Source organism: Pseudophryne corroboree, chromosome 2, assembly GCF_028390025.1.
Source record: "Pseudophryne corroboree isolate aPseCor3 chromosome 2, aPseCor3.hap2, whole genome shotgun sequence".
Lineage (NCBI taxonomy): Eukaryota > Metazoa > Chordata > Amphibia > Anura > Myobatrachidae > Pseudophryne > Pseudophryne corroboree.
Window position 1 is genome coordinate 792959171 of NC_086445.1, and position 26117 is coordinate 792985287.

Below are 26117 nucleotides of genomic sequence, written 5' to 3' on the forward strand. Positions count from 1 at the left end.
TGGGCTATGATCAAAACTTTGTGGCTATCTTCAGCATCAAATGAAATGCCATATATGAGTTTTGGCTGTACTGTTGAATTAAGGCTCTCAGTATGCTCTTTGATTGGCTGATGTAAAGTGCAAACTCCAAAGCAAAGCATATCTACAGTATATTACAGATATAAGTTATTTTTTTCAAATGTGAGGTGTTTCTTATAAGATATTTCGAACACAAGTCCAGATAATTAAAATACGTGTCAAATGGCTAATGTCAGTACCAATTGAAAACTACAGAATGGCGATCATATAACTATGGAAAGTATCATTAATCCCTCCTTTCTTCTTTGTTATTCCTGAGAAACCATATGGTAGACACTCACTGGGATCTGTGCAGAAATCATCTGTATTTCACATATTGACAACCTGCTCTAATCATGTTGTTTTAAACTCTAAGGGTGTGTACACACGGTGAGATCCTTGCTGTGCCCGATTTTCACTTGCGATTTCCCTTGAACTCCCTGGAGCCCAGATAGCACCGATTTTGACTAACTTTTCTTGAGATATGGACTATGTGTGCTTACGATTTTGGCTTATGTGAGATGTCATTGACATGTGAGATGTAGATAGTACACCGATCTAGCAAGGATTGACTTGCCTGCACAGTCTATCTTTTCTTGCAATGCCGACCTGGCGGGACCTGGCATCGGGATTTCACCTTGCGATCTGCATTAACTTTTCTTGCGATTTTGACTATATAGTCAAAATCGAAAGTAAATATCTCACCGTGTGTACACACCCTAACACTAGGACTAAGTGCAGGAACCGCTTAGCATTTTCCTAACTAAATGACAAGATCACAAATTCCGTAGATAGTGATCTGCTGAATTTTATAATAAAATTTGTTTTCCTGAGCTTAATATACGTATAGTGTAATGGTATATTAATATTACACAGCATAGCAGTGATCAGTAACATTTTCAGACCATACAACATTTTGAACATATTCAGATTAGTTAGATGCAGGTTACAGTAGCATGAGGTGTGAACCAGTAGCACGAGTCACGTGTACTGAGAATCCTGGGGCATGATGTAGAACCTGGGCGGTGGAAGGAAGGCAAGGAGGAACTAATGTTTGTAAGGACCGGAACGGGTAGGGAGGGGAAACCAGATTTGCTTTTCCACACAATGAACTCGTAGGATCTCTGTGCAACATAGAATATAAGTGATGATTTAACACAGTCTATGAAGGCAGTCAGAGGCCCATAATTTCAGAGACAATGGACCATGTAGATTGAAATTTGGTAGGACCATTGTGCATAATATTCAGTATACATTCCAAATAGTATATATGTCATATTATAATTATTACTATGCTTGCAGAGAGAGAGTTCAGTTTGCTTCCAGTTAGAAGCAATGAAGACTTTAGCTGCGTTAAGAATATATTTTATCTGGGCAGTTGTAGATTTAGGGGTATCTGAAAGGGAATGGTACTATAGTATTTACTGTTCCAGGTTTTACCACTGAACAATGAATTTCTACAGCTACAGATAATGACATTAAAGCATGTTCCCTGAGGTCACAAGAGTATGTTGTCAGCGCAAACAGTGACATCATCAGCTAGGTAACCTAGTACTGAGGCTACATGGGGGCTTACTGTAATTTGTGGAAGCCTACTGTACATAACCACTTTTATCACTCTTCTTATTTTGAACACAATTATCTTTTTTTTTATACTGCCTTTGATTTAAGTGTCATGCAATCCACAATTGCTTATGGACCTGATTCAGAGGTGGATACAGAAGAGCCCACAACTGCGTCTATTGGTGGTCATCCGTCTGCGACTTTATGAAGCTATGAAGTCCTTCCCTTGTGTACAGCCACGGGTCCTAGGTCCAAGGACTGAGATCCCCACTTTCAGCCATCATCAGTTGCACAATCAAAACTTGCACCAGCGCTATGGCAGGTGCAGTTGATCTGTGTTTGTATATGGCCCCCTGTGTGGTCTGGCGAGCATCTGAGCATGCAATTATTTTCCACAGCGCGGTCTGTGATACAACACGCTCATGAGATGGACAATGTCCGTGCGCTAAGGCTCCTTCCAGTCACAGACCAGGAACACCCTCTACAGTTGCAGTACACATCTCCGTACGTGCATCTGAAATTACACCTGCAACTCTGCAAGGACACAATTGGGCCACATCCATGGTGCGACTTTGAAGCATGTGCCATAGAAAAAAAAGCTCCACTACGTCCTCCATCGGTAGTGCATACACCTTTGAATGAGGCCCTTTGCCACGTTAATGCTTTCCTCATTTGTGTTGGAGTCTGACATCAGTAGAACACAATCAGGGCCGGTTCTGGCGCTCTGTGCGCCCCGGGCGGCAATAGGGGGCATGGCTTCGTACAGGGGGCGTGGTCATTTACGCCCCTGTACAGACTGAAATGATGTGCGGTGCGCAATGACGTCATCGCGCACCGCACAGCAAAGGTCCTCTCCACGAAGGGAAACTAGACGCGTACGCGTCTAGTTTCCCTTCACAGCGGCAGCGGGGGGGCAGCAGGGGGGCACACAGCAGCAGCGGATCTTGCCCTGGTGCGGCGCCCTCCGGATGGCGCCCTGCGCCCTACGGAAGGCGGCACCCCGGGCAAAAGTCCTGCTTGCCCGTGGCAAGATCCGCTACTGAACACAATCAGGGACAGTGATGTAAGACAGTAAGACTTCAGTCATTAGAACACATGGATCTGGCCACAGCATTAGACTTGTATATACAGTACAATAATTATTGTCAGGACTCCTTATACTTGAGGAGGCACCCGGACCCAGAGCACAAATACGTTATGTAAAACTGTATGAGATACGTAATTGCATGTGCTATACAAAGAAATGCATTTATTATTGTAATGCATATTTCACCACTGTGGATGAAACTTGTACATTTAGCTTCCTACAATAGCAATATAAAAGCTAGTCAGTTCGTGTCCTTTGCTGAGTTTAATGGTAACCTCAATTGCAAATGTTTTCTGCTACAGGGACAACATGGACAAAATGCATTTCTTAGAACATGTCCTTAGAGAGACTTTTGCAGCATGTGAGCAGACAAAACAGACTGTGTGGGAAGGATCTAATAAATCCTCAGAGGGAGCATTAGAGTGCATTACGTTCCTCTGAATTATGTGGCTGTGCCAGGAGCTGTGTGCAGAATGCTGAGTTTTACTGATAAAAAGAATAAAACGGTTGCATGGGCTTCTATAGCAAGTACTTATGATATGTATCCAATTAAGACCAGTAAAGAAAACCACGACCGGGGTTATTAATGCAGAAAGAAGGCTCTGTTTCTACAGTTCTAGATATTTTTGAATTATATGCTTAGATTATTAAAAGATGTTTTTGAACAGTCCGTCCATTCAAATAAAATACAGAATACCGTATTGAGAGCTGCTAGTTTCCTGAGGTCTGGACTGAGGTCACAGTTCTCTGTAAAAAACTCAGTTATGGCTGCAACATGTTTGAACCAAGTAATGGGTGCACCCAAGGGACATCACATTTTATTATTGCCATCACTTTTCTTTCGTTTGGATACTTAATAAAAACAAAGGTTTCTAAACAAAGACATTTCTAAATCCGAATATGAAATGGACTCTTAATAAATGTATGATATTGGAACATGTGTTTATTCTAATAGATGTAAAGGAGTTACATTGAATCTGAAAAATACAATTACGGTTTAAATTAGGTTATACCCGTAATAAAGTGGCGCTCTCTCACTATTGTTGTATACAAATCTTTTGTGGTTCTGGCTAACAGGGAACTTAGGGGTCTACTTACAAAGCCTTTGATGGAGATAAAGGGGTATATTTAATTAGGGTCGGATCCATTCAAATCTCAACTCAATTCAACTTCTAAAAAGTCGAATTGAGATGAGGGACCCAGAGGAGGAGAGAGGGGGCGGGGGGAGCTGCAGGGTGACCAGCGGGGACAGCCGTGGGCAGACGGAGGAGATCAGCGCCACAGTATCGCTGCAGGAGGATGTCACACAGCCGCCAGACCTCACGGCAGTGTCCACCCGGCTCCAGCAAGCGTGACCTCACTTGCTGGAGCCGGGTGGACGCTGCTGTGAGCGGCGCGGCTGTGAGACATCCTGCTGCGGCGCTGTGCTGTAGCGCTGATCTCCCCTGTATGCCCGCGGCTGTCCCCTGTCTCCCTGCGGCTCCCCCCCCCCATCCTCTTCTGGGTCCCACATCTCAGTCCAACATTTTTTTATGTCGGACTGAGATGGTCGAAAAGGAGGCCAAAATCTGTCGTTTTTGACACAAGTACATGGATCGACAGCTATTCCGCCGATCCACGTGCTTTTCGACAAGTCGAATTCCTCGACTTGTCGAAAAATTTGGGGTTTGATTGAATAAGTCGAATTATGATTCGACCTTAAAAAGTCGAAAACTGCCATCTTTTCGACAAACGGCAGCTTTCGACTTCAATTGAATATACCCCAAAGTATATGGAGATAAAGTACCAGCCAATCACCTCCTGTCATTTTTCAAACACAGCCTGTAACATGGCAGTTAGGAGCTGACTGGCTGGTACTTTATCTTCGTCCACTTTATCTCCATCCAAGGCTTAGTGAGAACAGCAGCCTAAGTTCAATCGTTTTAAGACTAAATTTATTTAGCGCAGAGGAAGTGTATTGTCACTTTCGAAAGACATTTCTATATTCATTCATGTTAATCAGCTCCTCAATTAAGAAAAAATAAGCATTCTATGGTAAAGATTCCCAGTGGCAAAATTTAGAAGTGCCCTTGGAAAACTTTGTACTATGGGAGGCAGAAGTTGGGCGTAATCTGGAAACCAGGTTGGCACAGTTACCGCTGGCAAATTTATTTTAAGGTTTACATATTTCATTAGTAAAGCTTGGGTTTACTACTCATTTACCATGTTAAGAAGGAACAATTTTCTTCTCCAGCCTCTAAGTTTATTAACAGTCAGTTAAATAGATGTAAGTTTCACTTGTTTGAACTAGAAGAGGTTAGTAAAACTCTACTTTCCTGATACTACAGAATACTCACAGAAATGCCTCTTACTTACAATCCCTAAGGTCATTTTTATTGTATTTGTTCCCTTGGTTTTTCCTCTGGACAAAGTCTGATACAGCAAAATAATGTATAAGTAAGACATTTAGAAAATTGACAGTAACAGATATATTTTTTATTTAATTTTTGTAAATATATTTATAAAGTGGACAGTAGTGATGAGCGGATTCGGTTTTACTCGGTTTTACTCGGTTCTCAAAACCGAATCTTATTGGCTCACTGATGTCACGTGTTTTGGATAGCCAATAAGATTCGGTTTTGAGAACCGAGTAAAACCGAGTAAAACCGAATTCGCTCATCACTAGTGGACAGTAGTAATATTTTCAAAAAGTATACACTAAAACATAAGCCACACATAGATATACATTAAAGATCAAAGTATACAGCCAACAAGAATGTAATAATATTAATGGCACGTAGTAAATAACACATTAAAGTCCAGATGGTTAATAGGAAATACAGAAATCTTCAAAGCTATTGAGTTGTGAGTTGCCAGGAAGATGCAGGAGGATATGGAGACCTCATAGACAAAGTGACCTCAAAAAATTAGGACGAGAGCAACACAAAAACCCCTGACATAATTTAATAATAATCGAGTTTCATACCACTGCATGGAGTTAGAAATAGGTCTTAAGATGGATGTTAGTGTCAGTAGGAAGGGATACAATATAGCTTTCCCAAGCTGTAGTGCCCCGCCCAAGTTTATATCAATGGGCATGATTAAAATAAAAAATAATTCACATTACATGATGTATCAATGTATTTTGTATTGAGAACATGTCTGTGGATGACAAATGGGTTGAAAGGTAATTGCTTTGCTTGTGAGGTATTCATACACACCAGGAGTCCAGAGACAAAATGCTAATAGCCTTAGAATCCTGAAGGGAAGAGTGATCAAGAGGTTGGAGTTTGTATATAACACAACAGGGGTCAAACCAACAAACCCTTCAGAGACACTATGGCCAGAAGAGTGTGACCTGTTCTTTCTGATACAAAAATACTAGTCCAGGTTGATTACAAAACCAATTCCCCCCATCTTCAAACAAGCAATTAAAGATAAGGGATTCCACCCCTGCTAGAATGGATTAGAAACCCCAAAGTGTAAGCTGAGATTCAATCAAATCTGGTTTTGGAAGGGTTAAAAATCAATGCCAAGGGGGTGGAGCTGCGTCTAAATTGCAGCAGGTTTAAATATGGGAAACTGCAAATTGTTCATTATCTTTGAGGTGGGTCAAGGAAGCAACTTGATCCTATAATGACACCAGGTTATGAAGAGAAACCTCACTCAGCCAGCATTCTGTACTGTTGGTGGCTCGAATGTTGTTTTTCTCCCTATTTTATTTCTTGAAATTGTAAGTACTTGTGTGACTGTTTAAACTATTATATTCTTGTAACCTTTCTTTTTCTGTAACTATAAGCTTTGAAGTTTTTACTTGAATTAAAAATCTTAATTTTAGTTCTGGATTCTGTGTTTTCACACCCGAACCCTGAGAGGCTCATGTTACCCAATTTTATATGTATTAATAATTGTGTTTGTGGGTGAGAGCAGGAGCTCACCCTGGGCTTGCCCTAAACGGTACCTATGCTGGTGGCAGTTACCGCATTGATTTATTACACACACTGAGATAATCCGTAAGGTATCACAGGCACTGGAATTTAGTATGTTCCCATGTTTTAGTTAATCGTGTTTTCCAGTGATGTACAGTATGTGCCTTTATTTGGCTGCCGTGGTTGCCGTAAGCTAAACACTCCTGAACATGAAGACTAAACAGATCAGTGAGATCAGTTCTCTGTGAAAAAGTGTTAAAAAAATGACAAAAAATGGTGTGCCACCCACCCCCCTTCTCACAAGCATAACAGCCCTGGGCTTTTTGCGTCAGTTATGGTTGAAAGAATAGAGGGGTAAACAGATGTAGGGTTTCCCTGTATTTTTAGAACCAGGACTGGGCTCTTGGAATGGTCCTGGTTTCAAAAATACTGTGAAAAAAGACATAAGGGACCCAAATCTTTGAAAGCTGAACCGGGCTCCACTAGCCACAGAGGTAATGCCACAGCCAGGGGAAATATTGCTTATATTGGTCCCCTGGCTGTAACATTAACCTCAATGACTGGTCAGCCCTCGACAAAATTTACTGGAGGAGTGGGGACCCCACAATAAAAGGGTCCCCCCTACAGGGCTATTCTAGGCACATCTCTGGGATGTGTGTGCTGAGTTGATATTCCATTCATTCATTTTGGTTTAAAAAAAATGTTTTTTAAAGGATGAACAACAGGTCCCAATAAGCCTCTCCCGAATGCTGTTATTTGGATAACAACAAGTACCAGCATGCAGGGCATTAAGGGCCCGCTGGTACCTATATTCCCCCTGTAAAATAAATATTTTAAAAAAACATAGAACACATACACCGTTATAGTATAACTTTAATAATCACTCTTGAACACTCACACATACTTACCTGCAATTCCTATAGCCATTTACATCCTCTTTTCCAAGTTACCTGTAAAAAAAAAAAAACATACTCCCCTTTTCCTAGTGTAGATCATGTCCTTTTCAGTCCAAACCTAGGGGTTTAAAAGAAAACGAAGACCCGAACCAAGCCGGACGTGATGATGTCTATGTGTAAACACATACACTTTGTCTATGTGAATGAGCTGGACCAGGATGACTCTTGCCATTAGAAGAGCCGCCAACCAATCTCCATATGAGCTGCCCATTGATTGGCTGTGAGCGGCTGTGCTGTCAATCAAACTTCTCCCCATAGACTTCAAAGCGGCATTGAATTTTATGGGTTCAGTATGGTATGCCGGCGGTCGGGCTCCCGGCGACCAGCATACCGGCGCCGGGAGCCCGACCGCCGGCTTACCGACAGTGTGGCAAGCGCAAATGAGCCCCTTGCGGGCTCGCTGCGCTCACCACGCTACGGGCACGGTGGCGCGCTACGCGCGCCATGCTATTTTATTCTCCCTCCAGGGGGGTCGTGGACCCCCACGAGGGAGAATAAGTGTTGGTATGCCGGCTGTCGGGATTCCGGCGCCGGTATACTGTGCGCCGGGATCCCGTCAGTCGGCATACTGAAGACCACCCGAATTCTATGATGGGAACCACAAGGTTCACCTCATTAACTTTGTGGTTAGTGATGGAAACTAAAATGGAAAATAATTTGGATAAAAAATATGAGTGACCCCTACATCTTTTTCCCCATATTGTTTAAACCAGGATCGGTCCAAGAGCCCAGTGCTGGCTCTTAAAATGCAGGGAAACTTCACACATTTCCCCCCCTGTATTTTATGAACCAGGACCAGCTCAACGAGCTCGGGGCTGGTTATGCTTGTGGTGGAGGGGGGGGGGGGCAATGCTGTTTTCCTTTTCCTTTTTTTTTATACAGTACTTTATACACATTTAAACAGAGAAGCCTGCACGGATCTCACTGATCTTTGCAGGCTTCTCTGAACACACTGCTGAGGGGGACATCTATAAGAATAGTGCAGTTTGATCCATTAACTTGGATTATTATTATGTCAATTATATTATTAAATTATTATTGTTATTATTATTATTATTATTATTATTATATTAAATTATATTAAATTATATTATTGGATTATTTAAACAATAATTTCACAGGTGTGTTTGTAGAAACAATTCTAGGTAAATCCCGTGTTTCAGTGTTGTGTATGGAAATTACATCCGAGTTTAGCCGATGGTGTATTTGATCATATGTCTATGTCCATCCGTGTTTTGTACTTCTATTTGAACAAACAGTCCTGTGTTTGTTCTGTTGTAAATTTCCGTGATTAAAAAATTTACTCAACGTGTTTGCCAACCAGGCAACCATGGACTTTAGTAAATTTACCCCTAAGAGAGGGCAATAAACGAGACAACCAGTGTTGCAAGATACATTTAAGAGTTAATAGAAGTTTCTTTATTACCTACGAGGGTCATTCTGACATCGGGACTAAAGCTGGATACGCAGTATGAGATTATCAATCCAATCTTTTTGGTTGGAATGAAAATCTGGTTATCTATGGGAGCAAATGACAATTGACCATTCTCTCCCAAACGCTGGAAAACAGACAAATTTGGTTGTTCAGACAAATTGGTTAAATCCATTTGATTTAACCAGTTTATCTGAACAACAATTTTTGCCTATTTTCCCGCTTTTGGGTGCAAATAGTTGGTTGTCACTTGCTCCAATAGATTAGCAGATTTTCTGTCCAACAAGAAAGATCTTTGTCAGAAACATGCTTCTCTTCTCCTTATGCATAACTCTGAATTGAGCTTTTGTTACAGTTTCGGGCAGTTTCGGGTGATCGCATCGTTGTCGCCCAGTTCCCTCCCTGAAACACCATATTTCATGAAAAGACAGATTCAGTCTAGTTCCTTCTACCTTCTAATATGGACATATGGATGAATGTGTAAATTTACACCTGCATATGCGCTGTATGCAAAACTCGCAATTTGCACTCACACCAAAGGTTCCGTCAAACTCAGAATCAGATCCTTTGCACAGGAAATGTCTTACCTGGACCTGATAACCAGTTTCTGTACCTGGACCTGATAACTTGATTTAATTACAGTATGTGTCACAATCCTACCTAAATTTCTGGTCATTTGTCTTACCTCGGCCATCACTCCTTTAGTAAGGTATACAAGCTGCAGTCTGTGTTACTCGCTGCTGAAAACTCCTGATTAGTCATCTGTGTGAAAATTCCTCTGTGAGGTTAATCTGAATTCTGTGTTCGGCAGCTGGTCTCTCTGCTCATTGGGGGTGATTCACAGCTGATCGTAAATGTGCTAAATTTAGCACATCTATGATCAGTTTCTCAGACATGCGGGGTAACGCCCAGCACATGGCTAGTCCACCCCGCGTGTCAGGCCTTACCCCTCCCCCCCTGCAAGGGCGCAAAAGCATCACACTACTGTCAGTGCAGCTCCTGTGCGCTGGCAGGCGGCTGCCCGCCGCGTCCCGGTTTGCAGCGGTTGCATGTGACATTACGCAGCTGCCGCTGCCTAACCATTGCGCAACATTCAGGCAGAGGTGATCGCAGCCCTGAGAAGCTGTTAGCATCTCACTGGGCTCCTGAGGTGCGCGAACGCACTCCGCAAAGGACTTCAGACTGTGACCACTGCCGCTGCAGTGATCCAGACTGACAGTCTGAATTAGGCCCTTTGTGCTTAATTGTCAGTGAAGTCTATACATGCTGCCTCTGCCCAGCACTCTCAGCAATCTGTGTATAATCCTAAATGTGATCTTCCATAGTGCTCCGCTTCCTGGTGTTTGGCCCTAAACCAAAGTTCCCTCCAAAACCAGTCATGGACGTCGCCATCTTGGTTCCAGTCGGCTGACTCTCTGCTGTCCAATCCTGTCCAGTCTGGTGCTCAGCTGACACTTTCAGCTAATTTAGAACATCCCAGGGGTATAAAGCTTTATGCTGTCCAGGGCTCAGGTTGTCAGTGCCATACTGTAAATCACACTCTGTGTGTGAGTTTTATCTCTGTACTTCCCAGTAAACCTGCTTGGTTCCTGGGAATCCTGATTCTGGTATTGACTATCTCCAGATAATGGTCGATACTCCTCAACCATGGGTGCAGTCCAATTCTCCTAGACATCGGTCCCATATCTTCAGCCATCGGTGCAAGTGCGATATCTTCAGCCATCAGGTCTAGTCCAACATCACAGTTAGCACCAGTACGTTATTACAGTTATCATCAGTTCCAGTCTGAAACCACAGTTATCATTGGTCCTAGTCCGACATTTTAGTTCACAGACCAACATAAAGTCTCTTAGCTTTCAGCACAACATTACTCCAATTACCAGAGACTCTGACACAGGTCAGGAGAAATCCTGACACTATGATTATATTCTAATAAAAGGCATTTTCATGCCAGTGGGTAAGGGACTATTAGGTTTATGCAATTGCGGTCGAATTGCCGCAAATGTCGAAAAACGGGGCATTTTCGACAAAAAAAACCTGTCGAATTGGATTCGACAATGCAATACAGTACTTTTCGACAAAAAACCTGCCGTTTCAGATTCGACTTTTTGCAATTCGACATTTGTCAAATTCGACATGTCTGCAATGGTAAAAATGCGGCTTTTCGACAAAAGTATATTCAATTGAAGAATGTCGATTCGACAACAGTGCTTTTCGACAGTCATTTCGTCAATTTCATTCCGCCTCATTTTGCTGTCGTGATCTAATAACATTTTTTAAAAACATGTTTTTTTTGTGTTTTTTTGATTGCTACTAGCATATCTATTTATATTAGAAGGGATTGTCTACTTGGTTTGTCTATTTAGGAGCCACAAGTATAATTTAATATATTTTTTAAAAGAATATTATTATTTTTTTACTGACTAAAATAATATGGAGAGATCAGTGCATGTTTTTCAGTGGGAAGGTGTGGGAATGGGTTATAATTTCAGAAAAAAAATGCGTGGGGTCCCCCCTCCTAAGCATAACCAGCCTCTTTGAGCCGGTCCTGGGCCAATATTTACTAAGAATTCGAGTTTGTCCGATTTGTGTTTTTTTTTTCTAAGTCCCAATCCGGGAATTCACTAAGCACCAATCTCGGCAGTGTTTGGACTATTCGTAATGGTTTGATTTGCAAAGTTCCGAAATACGAATGAATAGACCATCGGTCAAACACGGCTGTTATTTCATACAATACAGGCATTCACTATTCATTCGTATTTGGGTGTTATTTTCTGAGTGCTCAAGTGCGGGTCTGTTTTTTTTCGATTCGTTAAAAAAAGCAGCAATAAAATAGACCTGCTTTTTCCAGTCGAGTGAGATCTGTGCATGGTTATCTATGGGAAAGGGTCTGTTTAGTGTAAAAACGGGGAAAAAATTTTTGTGGGGTCCCCCCTCCAAAACATAACCAGCCTCGGGCTCTTTGAGCCGGTCCTGGTTGAAAAAATATGGGGGGGGGGGAAATGACAGGGGTTCCCCCATATTTAATCAACCAGCACCGGGCTCTGCGCCTGGTCCTGGTTCCAAAAATACAGGGGGACAAAAAGCGTAGGGGTCCCCCGTATTTTTGAGACCAGCACCGGGCTCCACTAGCCAGGTACATAATGCCACAGTCGGGGGACACTTTTATACTGGTCCCTGCGGCCCTGGCATTACATACCCAACTAGTCACCCCTGGCCGGGGTACCCTGGAGGAGAACCACAAGTACCAGCATGCGGTGGAAAACCGGGCCCGCTGGTACCTGTAGTACTACTACTAAAAAAATACCCCAAAAAAACAGGACACACACACCGTGAAAGTATAAGTTTATTACATACATGCACACCTCCATACATACATACTTACCTATGTTCCCACGAGGCTCGGTCCTCTTCTCCACGTAGAATCCTTGGGGTACCTGTGAAAAAAATTATACTCACATAATCCAGTGTAGAATCAGACCTTTGTATAATCCACGTACTTGGCAAAATAATAAAACGGAAACCCGACCACGCACTGAAAGGGGTCCCATGTTTACACATGGGACCCCTTTCCCCGACTGCCAAGACCCCCCCTGACTCCTGTCAAAGAGGGTCCCTTCAGCCAATCAGGGAGCGCCACGTCGTGCCACTCTCCTGATTGGCTGTGTGCTCCTGTAGTGTCTGTCAGGCTGCACACGGCAGAGATACAATGTAGCGCCTATGCACTCCATTGTAGCCAATGGTGGGAACTTTGCGGTTGACCGAAAGTAACCTCACCGCTGACCGCAAAGTTCCCACCATTGGCTACAATGGAGCGCATAGGCGCTACATTGTATCTCTGTATAATTTTTTTCACAGGTACCCCAAGGATTCTACATGGAGAAGAGGACCGAGCCTCGTGGGAACATAGGTAAGTATGTATGTATGGAGGTGTGCATGTATGTATAGGGGTTATACTGCACAGTTAATAAATAGATTAAACAGCAGATAATTTATATACCAAGATATACTGATGAGAGAAAGAAAAAAATATTTTTTCTAATCAATCTACGTTTGGCGGTGCACCCTGAGTCAGTAATGAAACATGCTAGACAAAAGGAGAAAAGAAGACTCTTTTGTGGGCGCACTCTTGTGTAATTATGAAAGTATCAAAGAAATAGATTAAAATTCAATATTTATTGATAATGAACATAAAACACATAGTAGTTGAATGTGCAGGTAGAGAAAAAAGTAAATGAATAAACACTGGAACCGGTAATACTGATGTTAATGTCAGATAATGATTCCAAGCTGCCTGGGTAGCATAAATCTTTCAAATGTATGGTAAATCCGAAAATAGGTCTCAAACGGCTGCCTGGGCTGTACAATCTTAAAATAGAGCTAGACACTTGGCGCCTCAATAGTTTGGATTAATAATCAGATCGGCTGTATTGCTTGTAACTGGCGTCAGGATAGAGATAGAAAACTAATTGAATAAAGAAAAGATGAATCTGCTGTCGGTGTTAGACACTGAGCCTGGCCACCCAAATATTCTACTAAACCCAGTATTCCTCAAGAGTCTCCCACTCGAGTACTAACTTGGCTCAACACTGCTTAGCTTCCAAGATCGGAAGGATTCGGGCGTTACCAGTGTGGTATGATAGTAGAGAATTGATAAAGTTGCTACTGGAATCACCGATGAGAGTTCATGAAGTGAAGAAGAAGGTAACGGGGAAGGGGTATAGTGAGAAGGGGGATCTGCTGCCAATGTTAGACAGGGGTGAACCCCTGAATCAATGGTGAGAGTCCCGAAATTGTAGCGATAGTCAGAAAAAGAAATTCTCAATCAGACAGTCGTTCTCAGTGATTATGGTTGCTCAATGTATTATGGTATACGGTATCGGGTGTAAATACCGGATAGTGAGTATAATCACCTGTAAACCACTGAGTGATAGCCACGTTGAAAAAAAAGGGGGGGGGGAAGCAAAGGAGAAGGCTCTGCAAATGGTATCACAATGTTGATACTACTAGTAGATAATATCTCCAAAAGGGAGTCAAAATAACCTTAAATGAGTTGATATAAATACACCGCTATTGCGAAATGGATATCCACAAAAGATAGATCACTGAAGTAAAGTTAAATATGGGAAAAACAAAGATAACATTTTGAATGGAAAAAACGAGAAAAAACAAAAAACAAAAAAAACACCAAACATCAATTAATGCTGGTCTCAATACTATTTGGACCTGGATTAAATATATAGCCGAGTCTGAATTAATAGCTATGAGAATGAATCAATGATGGATAATTAAATTGAATTAAATAAATTAATGAATCCACAGTCAAAAAAATCTAAGTAAATACAGCTACTGAAAAGGGATGTTTCTTTAAGAGCTGTAATGGTTTTGATACTAAGACAAAGATAGATCATTCAGAAAATTGATAGAGCCACAGTTAATAATAAATGGATCTAGATAAATACAGGCTACTAAAACGGTATAAATTGCATGCAAGAAATAAGAGACTATAGTAGCACGGGTAAACCTTAGAAAATAAATAGGTTTAAATACAGGCTACTAGAAAATTAATATGTCTTGCATAGAAAAAAAGACAGTATAATCACACGGGTAAACCTGGAAACAGATATTACCCGTGTCGATGTCTTTATGGGAATCAGGTGCCGTGTAGCAGTACTGTGAATCCAGGGGACGAAAAGCCGCGTGGTTGATGTGGGATAAAGTGCCAGTTCGTCAAAATGCAGATCTGTGGTCACAGGATAATAGAGTCCGATGTCGGTCAGGGTTCTGTGCGGATCCAGTAATCCGAAAAGTTCAGTGGATGTGGGATGCGGCGCAGGGAAGCAGTGGGGAATGTCCATAAACAGCCGTGTCAGAGTCCCGGCATTGTATCAGACATACATGCCGTGAGGATGCGCTGTGAGTCTCGGAAGCTGTATTGCCGTTCAGCTGATGGTGATGCACGGTTAGGCAGACGGAGACATCTGTGGTCCCAGAGTAGCTGAGGGTCGGAAGACGCGTTTCGCCCGTTCACCGGGCTTGGTCACTTCCTCTACCCTACCGTTTTAGTAGCCTGTATTTACCTAGATCCATTTATTATTAACTGTGGCTCTATCAATTTTCTGAATGATCTATCTTTGTCTTAGTATCAAAACCATTACAGCTCTTAAAGAAACATCCCTTTTCAGTAGCTGTATTTACTTAGATTTTTTTGACTGTGGATTCATTCATTTATTTAATTCAATTTAATTATCCATCATTGATTCATTCTCATAGCTATTAATTCAGACTCGGCTATATATTTAATCCAGGTCCAAATAGTATTGAGACCAGCATTAATTGATGTTTGTTTTTTTTTTTGTTTTTTCTCGTTTTTTCCATTCAAAATGTTATCTTTGTTTTTCCCATATTTAACTATACTTCAGTGATCTATCTTTTGTGGATATCCATTTCGCAATAGCGGTGTATTTATATCAACTAATTTAAGGTTATTTTGACTCCTTTTTGGAGATATTATCTACTAGTAGTATCAACATTGTGATACCATTTGCAGAGCCTTCTCCTTTGCTTCCCCCCCCCTTTTTTTTCAACGTGGCTATCACTCAGTGGTTTACAGGTGATTATACTCACTATCCGGTATTTACACCCGATACCGTATACCATAATACATTGAGCAACCATAATCACTGAGAACGACTGTCTCATTGAGAATTTCTTTTTCTGACTATCGCTACAATTTCGGGACTCTCACCATTGATTCAGGGGTTCACCCCTGTCTAACATTGGCAGCAGATCCCCCTTCTCACTATACCCCCTCCCTGTTACCTTCTTCTTCACTTCATGAACTCTCATCGGTGATTCCAGTAGCAACTTTATCAATTCTCTACTATCATACCACACTGGTAACGCCCGAATCCTTCCGATCTTGGAAGCTAAGCAGTGTTGGGCCAAGTTAGTACTCGAGTGGGAGACTCTTGAGGAATACTGGGTTTAGTAGAATATTTGGGTGGCCAGGCTCAGTGTCTAACACCGACAGCAGATTCATCTTTTCTTTATTCAATTAGTTTTCTATCTCTATCCTGACGCCAGTTACAAGCAATACAGCCGATCTGATTATTAATCCAAACTATTGAGGCGCCAAGTGTCTAGCTCTATTTTAAGATTGTACAGCCCAGGCAGTCGTTTGAGACCTATTTTCAGATTTACCATACATTTGAAAGATTTATGCTACCCAGGCAGCTTGGAATCATTATCTGACATTAACATCAGTATTACTGGTTCCAGTGTTTATTCATTTACTTTTTTTCTCTACCTGCACATTCAACTACTATGTGTTTTATGTTCATTATCAATAAATATTGAATTTTAATCTATTTCTTTGATACTTTCATAATTACACAAGAGTGCACCCACAAAAGAGTCTTCTTTTCTCCTTTTGTCTAGGTGTGCATGTATGTAATAAACTTATACTTTCACAGTGTGTGTGTCCTGTTTTTTTGGGGGGTATTTTTTTAGTAGTAGTACTACAGGTACCAGCGGGCCCGGTTTTCCACCGCATGCTGGTACTTGTGGTTCTCCAAGTACCAGCTTGCGGGGACTTGTAGTGCTGCTACTAAATACAATATTCACATTTTTTTCAAAAGGCTAGCAGCCCCCCATCCGCCGCCCTTGGATGGGGGGGACAGCCTCGGGCTTCACCCCTGGCCCTTGGGTGGCTGGAGGGGGGGACCCCTTGATTTAAGGGGTTCCCACTCCTCCAGGGTACCCCGGCCAGGGGTGACTAGTTGGGTATGTAATGCCAGGGCCGCAGGGACCAGTATAAAAGTGTCCCCCGGCTGTGGCATTATGTACCTGGCTAGTGGAGCCCGGTGCTGGTTTCAAAAATACGGGGGACCCCTACGCTTTTTGTCCCCCGTATTTTTGGAACCAGAACCAGGACCAGGCGCAGAGCCCGGTGCTGGTTGATTAAATATGGGGGAACCTCTGTCATTTTTTACCCCATATTTTTTCAACCAGGACCGGCTCAAAGAGCCCGAGGCTGGTTGTGCTTAGGAGGGGGGACCCCACGCAATTTTTTTCAGATTTTTTAAGACTTTAATCAACTTTTTAAGGTACACAATGAAGCCCTGCACGGATCTCACAGATCCGGCCGGGATTCCTTGTGTTTTGTCAGGCAGCGTTTTACTCATCACTCCCGTAAAATACTGCCTGATATTACGAATCACATCGACATCGGAAAAAACGATTGTGCAAAACTCGGCAGCTTAGTGAATGATCGTATCAGGATTCAAAAAGTTGCAGTAAAATGCACCCGATACCATTCGAGTTCAAACACCCTTCAAAACGGCCAAAGCACGAATCTTTGTAAATATACCCCCTGGTTGTAAAAATACGGGGGGGAAAATGACATGGGATCCCCCGTATTTTAACAACCAGCACCGGGCTCTGCGTCCGGTCCTGGTGCCAAAAGTACGGGGGACAAAACACGTAGGGGTCCCCCGTATTTTTCACACCAGCACCGGGCTCCACTAGTCAGAGAGATAATGCCACAGCCGGGGGACACTTTTATATAGGTCCCTGCGGCCCTGGCATTAAATCACTGACTAGTCACCCCTGGCCGGGGTACCCTGGAGGAGTGGGGACCCCTTAAATCAAGGGGTCCCCCCCTCCGCCACCCAAGGGCCAGGGGTGAAGCCCAATGCTGTCCCCCCCATCCAAGGGCGGCGGATGGGGGGCTGATAGCCATGTGTCAGAAAAAAGAATATTGTTTTTTGTTGCAGAACTACAAGTCCCAGCAAGCCTCCCCGCAAGCTGGTACATGGATAACCACAAGTACCAACATACGGGGGGAAACGGGCCTGCTGGTACCTGTAGATCTACTACAAAAAAATACCCAAATAAAAACAGTACACACACACCGTGACAGTACAATTTTATTACATACATGCACACCAACATACACACATACTTCCCTATGTTGACACGAAGTGTCGGTCCCCTTCTCCACGTAGAATCCACGGGGTACCTGTAAATAAAATTATACTCACAACAATCCAGTGTAGATCGGTCCTCTTCTTAGTTTGTAATCCACGTACATACAATGGAGCGCCTATGCGCTACAATGTATCTCGAGTGCGCCGCCTGACAGCTCAGACGCATACAGCCATTCAGGAGAGTGCCACGACGTGGCGCTCCCTGATTGGCTGAAGGGACCCTCTTTGACAGCAGTCACGGGGGGTCCCGGCAGTCGGGGAAAGGGGTCCCATGTGTAAACATGGGACCCCTTTCAGTGCGTGGATCGTGTTTGTCGTTTTTTTATTTTGCCAAGTACGTGGATGCAGTGACTTAGTGCATGCATATTTTTCTATATATATCCATTATCTGGTGTTGGCACTGAAAACCGATGAGTACACAATCATATCGTTGCAGGGAAGTGCATTCTAGCTACATTTTCATGTCTTGAATGTAAATTAAATCAACAGGACATTGGCACCTGTTTGTGATTAACTGTATAAGATATGTTCTGCATATTAATTTGAGCTGCCCAGTATAGATAAAATCTGTGAATTCCAAAAATATAGACTTGTTTCTCTCATCTTTACTGAAACTAAACAATGGCCTTGTGAGACCTGGTCATGTGGTGATTAACATTACACACTGAGACCCAAATGTATAAAGCCTCGGAGAGTGATAAACTACACGGTGATAAAGCAGCAACCAATCAGCTCTTAACTGTCATTTTGCAAACACAGTGGCAGATGTTTTAAGCCTGGAGAAGTGAGAAAGCAGTGATAAGTGGCAGGTGATAACGCACCAGCCAATCAGCTCCTAACTGTCATTTTTCAAACTCGTAATGATTGGCTGGCACGTTATCACCTTCCACTCATCACTGCGTTATCATTTCTCCAGGCTTAATACATCTGCCCCACAGCCTCTAACATGACAGGAGCTGATTATTTGGTACTTTATCACCGTGTAATTTACCACTCTCTAAGGTTTGATAAATCTGGGCCTAAAGAACATTAGTCTGTGCAGTATGAATATCTTTCAGCCTATATTTGTTGCACTAGCAAGATGAGAAGCTATGTTTGTTTGCTAAAGATAATGTACAGTAATTGGATCTTTACTGAATTGCATCAAGTCCGCCTGACATTAGCAATGTATATAATTAATACAAGCAGGGTCGGATTAAGGGCTACATGCTTATGGCCTAGTGGATGAAAATATTCAAGGGCCTATACTATACTTGCCTACTCTTCTGTATCGTCCGGGAGATTCCTGAAAATCGTGTGGCGCTCCCGGCCCACCGGATACGTAGGGAATTCTCCTTGAGCTGGCATCAACACTCACAGCCTCCCGCACCCTGCCATCTTTGAAAAAGGGTGGCCCAGGGAGGCCGATGACCCGATTTGCACTGAATTGTGGCATCGTAGGCCCTAACCCTGTCGAAGTCAAAAATATTACATAAAAAGAACATACAAACTACACACATATAAGTTGCTATACTTGCAAATACGTGCAGCGAGCACAGCAATATATGGTAACACACGCATTTACACGGACATGCCACAGAGATGGATTCGACACTTATTTCATGCAGTACATAATTATGATAGTGTCAAGCGCCGGACATCATGGTGATTTGGAAAAATGTAATGAAGTGGTGTCATGTATGTGTATTATTTGAACGAAACAAGATAGACCGGTCATATTTACTATTAAAGCAACCAGATTAATGTGTAGATTCATTTGATACTTGTTATAAAGTTGTAGGACATTGCAACAAATAATTATGATTAAATGTATGTAAGCTAAAATCACTTTTATTAGAACAATAGATATTCCAAACAGGTAGTGGACAGGAAGCTCAGGCCAGCCCCTTTGGACGTCCCCAAGGCTGAACCGGTTCAGCATATACAAAGAGACTAGTGACTCATCATGAATGAGTGAGTCCCCTCCCCCAGAAACTAGATAACACATTGCTGATCACACAGGAGGTCAATTGCTTTTTGGTACCAGAGGATAAAGGAGTTGCTGGCAGACCAGTTCCTGCATTTATTTACAGAGAGAGAGAGAGCGTGATATGGAAAGACGAATTTATATAACTTAAGGATAATGGTATTGTATGCTGGCCTGTAACTGTATGTAACTGTGACTGTAACTGTATGTTTTAACTGCTTACTGTGTGAGTTGTAACCATGTAACTATAGGTATACTGTACTTTGTAATATATTGAATCCATATCCTTTTAATAACAAATATATACATCAATGAGCTTTGGAACTCAGATAATGTGTGGGTGTATTGTTTTCTCTTATGGGATGCAGTGTTTTGCGATGTACAGCGCACTTTTATCGTATATGGTAATAAGATGCGCCTGGCGTCTGCAATATATATTAGAGTGGGCATTTTAAATATTTGTGAGAAAGCAATTTGGCATTCACACTCCGCTATACAGTGCTGGTAATTTGGGCTTTGAAAAGTGGGTGGCGGGACCACAATGGCGCAATCACGTGTCCACTTACTTTGGTAAGTATGGCCTGTACTGAGAAAGGGATGAACTGTTTGGGTGTGGCTAGAGGCACATAGGTGTGTAATCCCCGTAAATGATCAGCTCAAATGTCTCTACATACAGATAGGTTCAGCAACTACAGGTCTGGGGGTGGAGGTATTAAAAAACGTCATAGACAGACTGACAGAGATAGATAGATAGATAGATAGATAGATAGATAGATAGCACTGCAAATAGCAGAATTTAATAGATTTCTTAAGGGGGGTACACACGGAGAGATCCGTGCTCAATTTCTGAGCAATCTGACTAGATTTCTTAGAAATTGAGCACGGGTCTCTCTCCATGTGTATGCCCCATAGATATGTGTGTACGGGCCATTAGAAAACTAGACAAACAATTTTAATAATTATGATTTTGTGGCCGATTTTTATGTAGGGACCTGGAGCTGATACTCCATCTGCCACATTGTTAATTTGGTCCTAAATAAAAGATGAATTGGTAAGTAACATACTAGTTTGATTCACCAGCCAGCAGGCCCACCATCAAGGGGGGACGGTGGGTACTGCAGTCCTGGGCCCAGACTGAGATGGGGCCCGGGTGCTTGTAGTCAGAACTCAGGATCAGGGACACAGGTCAGCTGCCTGCCTGCGCATCGACAGGCAGCAATGGAGGGACAAAGGCAGAGACCCGGTCTGCGGCCATATTCTTAATACAGAGCCGGCCATGAGCCAATCGGAGCTCACAGACTGGCAGCCAATCAGGAGCTGCCATTCTGCAGCTCCTGATTGGCTACCGGTCCGTGAGCTCCGATTGGCTCATGGCCGGCTCTGTATTATGAACATACTTACCTACTCTCCCGGAATCTGCGGGAGACGCCCGGTTTTTCGAGTAGTCCCCCGCAGTCCCGGAAGAGTGGGCACACCTCCCCCATTCTGCCCACTTCCTAGTGAAGTGGGCAGAATGTGGAGAAAGACGCAGCAAAATCGCGGACTGGCGGAGGGGGCGGAGCCTAATGATGCAGTTATATGCTAATCGCGTCATTTTAGCCCCGACCCTATGCAAATATTAACCAATTGTGAACTTTTCCTGGTGAGTAGGCGGGGCTTAATGATGTCATTAGCTCAGCCCCGCCCTCGTCGCCGCCCACCTGCTTCTCCTCTCCGGGCATCTCCCGGAGAGGACATTTGAAATGTCAGTAAGTATGATTAAGAATATAGCCGCAGACCACGGCTCTGCCTCTGTCCCTCCGTGGCTGCCCCTCCTATGTGCTCTGTCCATCCGTGGTAGTGTGACCTGGCCCCCTGATCCTGACTACAACCACTTCGGCCCCCTCAAAAGGTACAGTTTGGGGGATGCAGGGGAGGGGGGGCCCTGCCTTGTGAGGGTTCGTCCCGGGCCCCATCATTTCTGGTGGCAGCCCTGCCAGCCAGCCCTTTGTGGTCCCCTAGCAAGTATCATCTCCCACTGCAGCAACAGAGTATTGCAGCAATGCTATAAATATATTAGGGTGGGTACAGGTCATCTTTATTTATTGTTGCCCGTATCTGTCTAGTGTTTAGTATTTGTGATATAATAGAACGCTTTTACCATAGTATATTTTGTGAATATGACTGTGCTCCGTCAATCACGACTGAAGTGTCCTCAGTCATGTTTGTCCTTTATTAGTGAATATTTAGGTGTGTCACTCACAGGGCCAGTTCAGGGGCTTTTTGCGCCCCGGGCGGCAATAGGGGCGTGGCTTCATACAGGGGCGTGGTCAGCTACGCCCTCTGTACAGTAGTAGCGCCGCTGAAATGATGTGCGGTGCGCGATGATGTCATCGCGCACCGCACAGCAAAGGTCCTCTCCACGAAGGGAGCGGGACACAGCGGGCAGCGGGGGGCACAGCAGCAGCGGATCTTGCCCTGGTGCGGCGCCCTCTGGATGGCGCCGGCGGCGCCCCGGGCAAAAGTCCTGCTTGCCCGTGGCAAGATCCGCTACTGGTCACTTACATGTATGTTGTTATGGGTGATTGCGCCAATATTTCAGCAGATGCAATAATAAATGCATCTGCCAGATGAGTGAGCATCAGGCTATTCAAAATGGCCATCTCAGCTTCGTAACTGAGGCTAGTAAATCTGCATTGTAAGAGACAGACACTGGGCCTAATTCAGACTGGATCGCTGCAGCGGCAGCATTCGCAGTCTGAAGCTCTTTGCGGAGTGCGCGTGCGCACCCTGGGAGCCCCTGATTGATAGGCAGAGGCGGCCGCAGGAGGAGGCGTCATACTTGCCTACTCTCCCGGAATGGCCGGGAGGCTCCCGAAAATCGGGAGGCTCCCGAAAATCGTGTGACTCTCCCGGAAGAGCAGGCAAGTCTCCCGGAATCAGGGGTCCCCCTGCCCGTCCGCCCACTTAAGTGTGTAAAGTGGGCGGTCCGGGCAGTTGATGACGCGATTCTTGCTGAATCGCGTCATCATAGCCACGCCCCCTGCAGTGTAATGCCGGGGATCGCGGCATTACAGAGCGGGGGTGTGGCTTAAAGGATGTGCCACGGTAACTCCGCCCCCATCCCGCCCCTGCTCCACCCCCGTCCCACCTCCGGTCCACCTCCTCCCCGCATCACAGCCCTCCCCTGCTGAGCCGACCTGGCTGCTCTCTCCCGCAGAGAGCAGCCAGAATGTCGGCAAGTATGGGAGGCATGCCAACGGCATTAGAACGCCGTTGGCGGGGCTTTGGTCCAGACAACGCAGGCATGTCCAGACCGTTGCGGGGGCGGGCCGCTAGGCTGCGTAGGCAGGGAGTTACTCGCCAGGTGCAACCTGTGCTGGGGGGAGGGGAGGGGCAGAGCCAGAAATGCGGGGGGGGGGGGGGGGGGGACACGACTAGCCCTGTGCTGGGTGTCCCCCCGCGTGTCTGAGAAACTGATCATAAATGTGCTAAATTTAGCACATCTACGGTCAGATCTGAATTACCCCCACAGGCCAGAAAACGGGATCAACGCCATCATTTTTGGAAATACTTGCCGTTGCTGTCTATTTCACACCTACTTTCGGCAGATGGCTGCGGCTTGGGGGCACTGCATCCAACAATGCAGGACCCGATCTGCACATGCTCAGAACAGGTCCCGCGCATGCAAAATTGAGTAAATATCGGAAATGTACGTACACCATCTGTTTGCGCACTTCTCTGAATCAGGCCCATAGAACATTTTATTGTACTTAGCCAAGTGAAGGGAAAACTCTTTGGAAACGTATCTTAAGCGATCATCCCCATAGAATTTTTGAGATAACAGTGATTACCCTTCAACCGCAGGCTGTAGTTGACACAGAAGCATCTTGATCATAAGTCACGCCGTGTATCTTTCTTACACGTTACTTTTCTATGAGGGAGAGTATGCCGAAAAAAATCCTTATTAAAAAAAAAAATCCATTGAAATCATCAGTAGAAGAAAGAAAAATGTATTGCTTGTATGGATGCATGGCAGCTTTGTATCCCCGGAGGTTTGAGCACGGCTCGGAGAGTGAGATGAAGATTCCGCTGCCTAGCATATTGTGCGCTCTAATCTGTATGTAGAAGCATCCCTAATAGCTGTCATTGGATTTCCTAAGAGGTGCCTGTCGTCAGGGGGAGGGGGGAAAGGGGGAGAGATAAATTAAGTGTTTGCGCTTCATCGCTGCCTATAGGTCGTTGATGGCTGCTGAGTAATGATTTTTCTCTTTCTAATTGGTGGAGAGCAGCATTCCTTAATGGATGAGGGCCTTGTTCTCCATCCCTCCTCCCTTTGTCTGTGCTTCCGCTGTCTCTTTAATCAATAACCTAGCTGTGCCCAGTGCTCAGGAGTTTGTGAAAGCTCCTTTGTAATAATGGATTGCCGTGGATTACATAAACCACTACCTCCTGCTGAGTCAGCCCTCTGTCAGGGGCCATTCTTTCCAGCAGCGTTATAGCTTTCTAGAGCGGCTGTTAGAGAGCTGCCTGCGGTGACTGTTGCCTAGCTGCTGTTCTGCTGCCCCCATCCTGTGGTTAACATCATCCCACATGCCTCTGCTTTGCTGTGAGCTTTCCTATGCAAATATTATTGGATGTGTATTTTCCTCTTAGCCGTCTCGTACAAAATATCCCTTTTTCCATATGCTAACAATATCATAATATGCTTTTTTTTTTTTTTTTTGCAGCACACGTTATAATAGGAAAAGAGCAGTTCAGTATATGTCATTTTACGTTCCATACTAGTACATCCTACTGTAGCTGTGCTTCTCATCTGAAAAATGAAACCCCTCGTCAATGCTTTTAGTGAGGACACTGTATTATATGATTGACTATGATAAATCAGGCTTTTGTTGCAACAGTGTTGCGCTTCCCTCATCCCAGCATTCACAGCAGCAGCGGCCAGCCTATATGGAAGGAGAGGAACAGCTGCAGCTGCGCCGCCACCAATTACAGTGCGCTGCTGCGGCTCCCGAGTCCCCTTCCCTCCCTTCCCTTCCTCCTCCTCCTTCTCCCTTGCCCCCGGAGCTGCTGCTCCTCTCCTCGCCCAGGCGGCTTGTAATGAGTCAGTTTGACTCATTACAGTGCTGCGGACTAAAGTCCCCTTGGAACGGGGATGTGGCCAGTTGCGCCTTCAGGGCGACTGCGCTGTGTGCCAAGCACACCTGGCACAAACGTAGTTACGGCCCTGCCTATTACCATATATCTGGTACAATTTAGGTGGTACAATTTAGACATTTGAAGCAGCCTGGTCTAGTGGAATACGAGGACAAAAAAAATGAAAGAAATATCTACATGAACAAGAAAATCCCTAAAATTTCTCTGGTATGCCACCATCCATTTTTAGACCAGTAAAGAAGATAACTATTGTGAGAATCCCGCGGATTGTGCCTAGCAATTCCAAAGTGTTATACCTCCCTCTTTCCCTATTACTGTCAGCATTCTGCATGAACTGGAGGGGAAGGGTTAGGGTTAGATTACGTTAGGGTTAAGGTTAGACACTTAGGGGATGGTTAAGATTAGTGATACCACTGGAAGTACCATAGGATCCACTGGAAGTTATCATGACGTCACTGCTGGACCCTGAAGACACTGCTGGAGCTGCCAAACCTCCTGTACCAGGTAAGTCACCACTAGGCCAGGGACGTTTTGTCAGCATTCTAATCATGTCCAGATTTTATCAGTGTCAACACTGCAGCCATGCAGACAGCAAAGGCGAAAGTGGGCCAGAACGGGTGGAACTGTGTTCCATCACCTCTGATTGAAGGCGGAACAGCCTCCGCACGGCTACCAACTAAGCATCAGGTCTCAGCTGCATTGTAAAGTCGCGGACCGGCTGCAGTGCCAATGAAAATATGGGCTGGCTATTTCAAAATGTGACGTGAGCCAATCACAAGCGGCAGCTTCTCATTGGCTGATGGTCCGCGAGCTGTGATTTGTGCGCAATCGTTGCCAGTTTCAAAGTGCGGTGGCTCCTTCTTTTGATTAGCAGCCAATTCCGCAAGTTCTGTCTGGCGGGGCCGGGACTCCAGGCTCTCAGGACACGGGGTGAGATGGGGGGGTGAAAGAAGCAGGGGTTGAGAAGGAGTGAGAGGAGCAGGAGGTGAGAGAAGCAGAGGGTGAGATTGAGTGAGGAG

General features: G+C 44.3%; 1 protein-coding gene and 2 pseudogenes across 3 annotated transcripts in view; 2 read left to right on the forward strand and 1 right to left on the reverse strand.

The window, feature by feature from the left end:
- Positions 1-26117, forward strand: part of LOC135048735 (uncharacterized) — a 1076079-nt gene that overhangs the window by 780515 nt on the left and 269447 nt on the right. The window lies entirely within an intron of this gene.
- On the reverse strand, positions 13533-13651 carry LOC135052107 (5S ribosomal RNA; annotated as a pseudogene).
- LOC135051525 (5S ribosomal RNA) lies at positions 15882-16000 on the forward strand (annotated as a pseudogene).